Raw genomic sequence first — 7,500 nt, forward strand, 5'->3', positions numbered from 1 at the left:
CTCACCCACCCTTTCCCCCTTTTCCCCCTCCCTCCATCCCCCCACCCCTTCCCCCTTTCTCCCCCTTCCCTCCCTCCCTCCATCCCTCCACCCCTTCCCCCTTTCTCCCCTTCCCTCCCTCCACTCCATCCCTCCCACCCCTTCCCCCTTTTCCCCACTCTCCCGTCTGCCCCTTCCCCTCCTCCCACCCTTCCCCTTCCCTCCCTCCCACCCCTTCCCCTTTTTCCTCACTCCCTCCATCCCTCCACGCTGCCCCGCCGCCCCCTCCCACCCCTTCCCCCTTTTTCCCCACTCCCTCCATCCCTCCCACGCTGCCCCTTCCCTCCCTCCCCCCACCTTCCCCCTTTTCCCCCTCTCTGCATCCCTCCACGCTGCCCCCTTCCCCCTTTCCCTCCCCCCCCACACTGCCCCCCTCCCCCCCTCCCACGCTGCCCCCGCACCCACACCCAACCTAAAAGTGGCGTCCATTGTTTCGAAAGCCCTTCATGGCAGTCTCATGGCCGTCGAGAGCGAGACAGGCGCCCCCGGACTGATTCATGGGCGCGCGGGGGCCATTCGTTGCAGATTCGGGTGATGAAGAGAATCAACGCAACGGCCGAACGTCGACTTAATTTGCTTTTCCCGCAAAGCGACCGGCCCTCTGGCGGCGGGAAGGCCAACTGCCGCTGCGTCGGGCCACGTGGGTGGTTGTTTGTTTGTTGTTGTTTGGTGTTGGAATCGTGGTTTCTTTTTTTGGTTTGTTTGTTTGTTTTTTCTTGGTCTCTGTCTTTCTCTCTCTCTCTCTCTCTCTCTCTCTCTCTCTCTCTCTCTCTCTCTCTCTCTCTCTCTCTCTCTCTCTCTCTCCCACTGTTTATTCATCTCTCCAGTAACTATCTAATATTTTTTCTTTCACTATTATAAAAATAAATGTTTACACAATAGGGTATTCATTATCAATAAAAAGGAAAATGCAAGACGACCCCCCCCCCCTTCCCCCGAAAAAAATCCTAGAAATTCTCTACATAATGTCTCCGTTTTCTGATATAGTTTCCCCTATTTTTTGTCCGTCTTTTCTTTAACTACGTCATAAAAAAGAAAATGGGAAAGGCAGATGTGCAATTGAGATAAAAACAGAACATGGTATAAAGTTCATATTATTTCTCCCTTTTTTCTAGTTCAGTGTTTCTTAATTATCCTAAATCATGTCATAAAAGGGAGAAAAAATCTCACCCACAGTTAAGCAATAAGAGGATGTGTTCTTTTTTTCAAAATGGCGGGAAAAATATTTTGGAAAAAAAAATATATAGTTAAATATGTTTTTTTTGTTTTTTGTTTTTGTTTTTGTATAGTAGGATTTCGTAATCATTTATTTCATTAAAAATTACTCATGATAAACAAATTTTCTTACTGATATGATTGAGAGAGAAAAAAATTAGTCCCGTATCCCATCATTTATTTTTATTATATCACAAGACAAGAAAACGGGATGACATGAAGAAACAAATTGCTGAAATAATAATTCATCCTCGAATTCTTATCAACGCCTTTATATTTAGGCGGGAAGGGAATTTCAGGGAAAAAAAGAGATATATACCCGAAGATATTCGTCATAATGATGTCCTTCCCTAATCCAGTAGTATCTCTTAATTTCATTTTATTATATCATAAAAGATAAGAGAAGAACACAGCACCAGAATAAAGCAATTCCAGAAAATTGGGATAATTCCTCCTTTTGTGTTTACCAAATCCTCAGTATTTTGGCGGGAAAATAAATCGACGTCGCCATTTTATCTCTGGATGCTTGACAGTTCTCGCTATCACAAAATAGATAGATAGGTGACTCAGTAGAATAAAAGATACATGAATAAGTAGATAAATAAAGAAAAATCTTCTATTGATATTTATCTTTAGCGGAAAAAAGGAAGTTGGAGGATTTTTTTCTTTTTTTCTTTCTTTCTCTTTTATTTGGTATATGTGACGTGGGCTTTTCTTTTCTTTGGTTCAATTCATTGTTTATTTAGCGATACATTTTTATTATTATCTTCACAGTTAATCAAAGCATATATAAAGAAATTACAGTCAACAAGACAAAACAAAAAGCTTCATAAATAATACTTATTACTGTTCTTTCTCCAAATATTATCTGACTTTTTCATCAACAATTCTTTTCATCATTTATTTCTTTATCAATAGCAATAAGAAGAAGAAGAAGAAAAAAGAAACATTCAATTCTTGCGATTTTACTTTTTCAATTTCGACTACGTCCCGAATCCCCTAGGATTAAGATGGCGGCGAAAGACTTCAAGTTTCACGGTCGTCTTTGGACACCATAAACCAAGTCCTGTTCATAAACTTTATCTGCTTGGCTGTTACGGCCGACAGACAGACACACCAAGAGAATATTTTTATTTCTGCAGACTCGGATTCCAAAGAATAAACCCGTATCCCCTAAAAGATTATGTCGGGGGGAGGAGGGAGACGGGAGCGAAAAGTATGTTGTAGTCCTTGGAAAGATGATGTTGTATGCAGATATCGTAATTTATGCTGGTACTTTTTATTCATTTTATCTTTCTCTATTCTTATTTCTTTTTTCCTTTTTTTTATATAGTGTTTTGTGTAACATTATCTGCTGGACGCAACTGCATTGCAGGTTCCTTCCTCGCTGATCCGTTAAGAGCACGTACTCAGTAAGAGCCTACTTTATCTGTGGTACTAAAAGGAGGTATTAAGTTCTCTCCTCGCCTCTCTCCTCCTTTCTCTTCTCTTCTCTTCTCTTCTCGCCTCTCTCCTCTCCTCTTCTCTTCTCTTCTCTTCTCTCGCCTCTCTTCTCTTTTCCTTTAGACTTTCTCTCTTGAGTATCTGTATCTCTCTCTTTTCCCTTCCCTCCTCTCTCTCCATCTTCCATTTCTATAGGTTTCATGACTGTCAATTTAGCTTTATCTTCTCTTTCTGTCTTATCCCTCTCTCTCGCTCTCTATCTTACGTTTGAATTTGTTATGTTTATCAATTTAGTTTTCTCCTTTCACTCTCTCTTACTCCCCAACACTCTTGTCTCCTCTCCTTTCTCTCCCTCTCTCCTCCACCCCTCCCTGTCTCTCTCCCTCCCCCCAATCTCTCTCCTCTCTGCCCTTGCTCTCTCTCTCTCTCTCTCCTCTCTCTCTATCTCCATCCCTCCTCATCTTTCTCTCACTTGCTCGCTCTCTTCCTCTCTCTCCCCTTCCTCCCCATCTCTTTCTCTCTCTCCCCCTCCTTCACTCTCTCTCTCCTCCCTCCTTCACTCTCCCCCTCCACCCCTCTCTCTCTCCTCCCCCCTCCTTCACTCTCTCTCCCCTCCCCTCCTTCACTCTCTCCACCCCCATCCCTCTCTCCTCTCCCCTTCACTCTCTCTCTCTCCTCTCTCTCAGCATTCCGACGCATCATCGCACTGTGGTTCCAGACTTAAATATAAGTAATTTGCTCCTTTTGTGTATCAAATGAAGCTACACTTCTACAGTCATGCCGTGGCTCTTGACAGACTCTCATGCCATGGAACTCAACACTTGACACTATCATGACACCTAATATTTCTTGTGCTGTGACACCTGACACTTTCTCCGAATAAGAGAGAGAGAGAGAGAGACTGATAACAAGGGGGATAGAGAGGTACGCAGAAAGAGATAAAAAGAAACAAAACACAAAAACGGTAAAGATAATAAAAGAAGAAAACTAGAATACGGAAGAAAGAAAACAAAAACAAAAGATATACTGCCTGAAATTTATCAAAACTCAACGTCTTCTATCACACCACGATCTCGAAATCCACACGAACGCCAACTTCCATACACAACATAGCTTGAAATGTGAGTTTTTCTCGGACATTCTTTAAAACTTGTCTCCGTATGAATAGTTATTTGTTCGTGTGTTTGTTGGTTGCTTGGATTTGAATAAAAAATGTGCTTTGTGGTACTCGGCTTGCTTGGATATGCGGGAAATAAATATTTGTTTGGGAAGATCTAAAGTGTTTGTTTTTTGTGGGATTTGTTTTTGCGTATATGAGAGTGTATCTTCGTGTGTTTACGTTTGTTTTTATTTTCTTCCAATACCTGTGGTTTCTTAGGGAACAGGAAAAAAAGGCCATTTAAGATCTTCGGCTGTGTATTGAGCTTGGAGCAAATAACAATTGATTCACCAAGTCTAGGGTACCTTATCTTTAGCAGTCCGTTCCAGCCAGCTGATAAATTTACGACACTCTACGATCTATGTCACTGATTATTGCAGCTTTTCTCTAATAATCTTTATCACTTGGTCCAAGAACTTGAGTATTTTTCTGCAGCATCCTACCGCTTCTTTAAAGATATGGACATCATGAAACCGTAGATATATTTTTTAATGAAAACGTGTATAGTCTTTGCACTATGGCCTTCTTGCTATGCTCAGTGCCATCTCTGTAGAAAACAAAGCAACACTCCGACTTGACTGACTCCGACTGATTTAAACCAACGCCCTTGTTTGCAAACTAACTTCTAACCAAGTCCTTGACACCGACGCGGCTTTGCTGTTCACGAACTCCAGAAAACAAACGACTATGTGTGTGTGTGTTTGTGTGTGTGATTGTGTGTGTGTGTGTGTGTGTTTGTGTGTGTGTGTGTGTGTGTGTGTGTGTGTGTGTGTGTGTGTGTGTGTGTGTGTGTGTGTGCGTGTGTGTGTGTGTTTGTGTGTGTGTGTGTGTGCGTGTGTGTGTGTGTGTGTGTGTGCTTGGAATGTTTGCTGTGTCTTAGAGATTTACTTTTGAATATATTGACTTTGGATGTTTTCAAGGCAAGTGAGAATATGATATGTCACATCTATGTACTCAGAGGCGTGCTGAGGGGGGGGGGAGGTGGGCACGGGCATCAGAGAAGGAAATGAGTGTGATTTTGGAATTTACATTCAAATCGATTTTAAAGTGTTTGTTTTATGTTTTATCTGTATTTACATATTCAGAAGATCTCCCTTTCTCATAATATTTTTCAGTATTAGGCCTTATATTTGTGTCTTTGGGGCATACAGTTAAAAAGTAGGCCCCGAGTTTCAGCAGACCTCTACACTGTATATACTGTAAACTTTTTTTTTTAACGATTTGTGTCTAATACCATTCCTAGCAAGAATAAAAAAAAAAAAAAAATGAAAAGACGTATGTCTCTTTGACTTTATTGAAACTAGAAAAAAAGGTATGAATGTGAATATTTTACGCTACATAATGCAATATATGTAGTTTTTTTATGAATGGCGTCGTTGTGATAAAGTTGTAATTTCGTTTATGGCGTTACTTGAACCGTGGAATTAATTTGCCCCCATTAACATTAATGTCTCTCTCTTTCTATCTTTCTTTCATTTTCTTTTTCTTCTCTCTCTCTCTCTCTCTTTGTCTGTCTGTCTCTGTCTCACTCTCTCTCTCTCTCTCTCTCTCTCTCTCTCTCTCTCTCTCTCTCTCTCTCTCTCTCTCTCTCTCTCTCTCTCTTCTCTTCTACACCTTCTCTTTCCTTTCGTTTTCTGCCTTTTCTTCATCTTCTTCATCTTTATCTTTTTTTCCTTCGTCCTCAGCTTCTTTGGTGTCTTTATACGACATAGAAAAAAATATGTGTGTGTACGTTTGTGTGTGTGTGATACAGACCAAAAGGCAGATATCCAGAGAAATAATTTATACAAACTTACACTCCTTTCCCTAATTACTGCTCTGTTGGTCTATTCAACACGCAAGCATTTGATGTTTACTATAATATCTTTACACTCAAACATCCTCATTAAACTGCCTAAGGAGATCAAACGAAAAAAAAAAAAAAGTTTAGAAATTATATTTTAGCCATATTCTACTCTTCATTATGAATGCTATTAAAGTGTATCATGTTACGAAATGAAATGAATTTATATATTTATATAAAAGGTGAAATAACTTGAAGTGAATGAATTTATATATTCATTTAAAAGGTGAAATAACTTGTATAGTGAATGTATTTATATGAAATGTTAAATGACATAAGATGAATATATTTATTTGAAAGGTTAAATAACATACATGATAAATTAATGAATAAACAGAACATTATGATATATAAACAAGTAGAGGATATAAATGAAAACTCTCGACATTGGTTTCCATAAAATCATGTACCTCTTACACACAAAGCGAAGCCAAATAAGTCAAGTATTCTTGAATAAAAAGAGAGAGAGAAAAAAAGGTTTCCATCTAATGAATGTATTTATATGAAATGGAACACAACGTAAGCCCCCAACGGCTCTTAAACATGTGGTTGGTGTACTGGCTGTGGTTTTCTGTCGAGTGCTTCCCTTACATTCGCAGTCGATAACGAAATGCAATGGAGAAAGTGTTCTTTTTGTACCTCGAATGGGTAGGGTTGATGTGTTCAGTCATTCATCTTTAAATATGAAAGATCTTTACAGCTTCGCATATAATTTGTGTAACTATCGTTTTGTAGATTTATTTTATTTATCAATTATTTATATATTCAGTAAATTCAATATTTACTCCTTTATTCATTGTTCATATTAGTAGTTGTTTAATCTCTTTCGATAAGAATTTATGTGAAAATTGCTTTAATAAGAGACCTATTATGTTTAGTCTGAAAGTAGTTGAAATTAATTAATGGAAACGATATAAGATATTGGGACAAAATTCCTCACATTAATTTCTATACCTAAACAACCCAATGAATATCCATTATACGGACTTGCATGTACACAAAAATGCATATATATCAGTCTAGTTGTATATATGCACGAGTTAGATAGATAAATGTATTTCTATCAGACAGATTGGCAGATTTGCATTTACTTCTGTGAATATTCACAGAAAACACCGAAATACAGAACATGTACGTACGTACATAACCACCGAAGTCACTCACATATTCTAATGCAGTATGTATACATGTATTCAAGTTGTAATCTAAAACATAACAAGACATTTCTATGACGTACATGAAGACATAACCAGGGCTAATGGAACACATGGAAGACAAACTTAACACCGTACATGATTTCTAGCGTCGTCGAGACAGTCGTAAACCGAGGTCCCCCTGTATATGGATACTCATTGGGTCTGTCAGTTTTAACTAACCGGCCAATTGTTCCGTCTCGTGAATTTTCCGTGTATTAACTGGAGGTAACTGTTATGCGTACTACCTGCCAGTCCTTGCTAAATCTGCATGATAATTATAGTCATGGTGTTCATTTGCGATCAAAGGATTATTTTTTTTAAGCAAGGAGATAAATTACTAAAGTTTTGGATTTTATCCTGATCGCCCAGGGTAATGTACCGAACGTTTTATGCATTGTTTTTAAGACCGTTTATTTAAGGGGGTTATTGGGTCAAAAAGGAATACAAATTAAACAAAATTTACACAGTTAACAGAGACATCCTTGGGTTCCCGATCTTTATTTACATAATATACACAAAATTCATTGTAAAAAAAATCAAATAACCAGGTCTGTAAAATAATAAAAGGTATTTAAAAAAATCTTTAAAACGGCCAATTCCATAGT

This window comes from Penaeus vannamei, chromosome 41 (genome assembly GCF_042767895.1).
Source record: "Penaeus vannamei isolate JL-2024 chromosome 41, ASM4276789v1, whole genome shotgun sequence".
Taxonomy (NCBI): domain Eukaryota; kingdom Metazoa; phylum Arthropoda; class Malacostraca; order Decapoda; family Penaeidae; genus Penaeus; species Penaeus vannamei.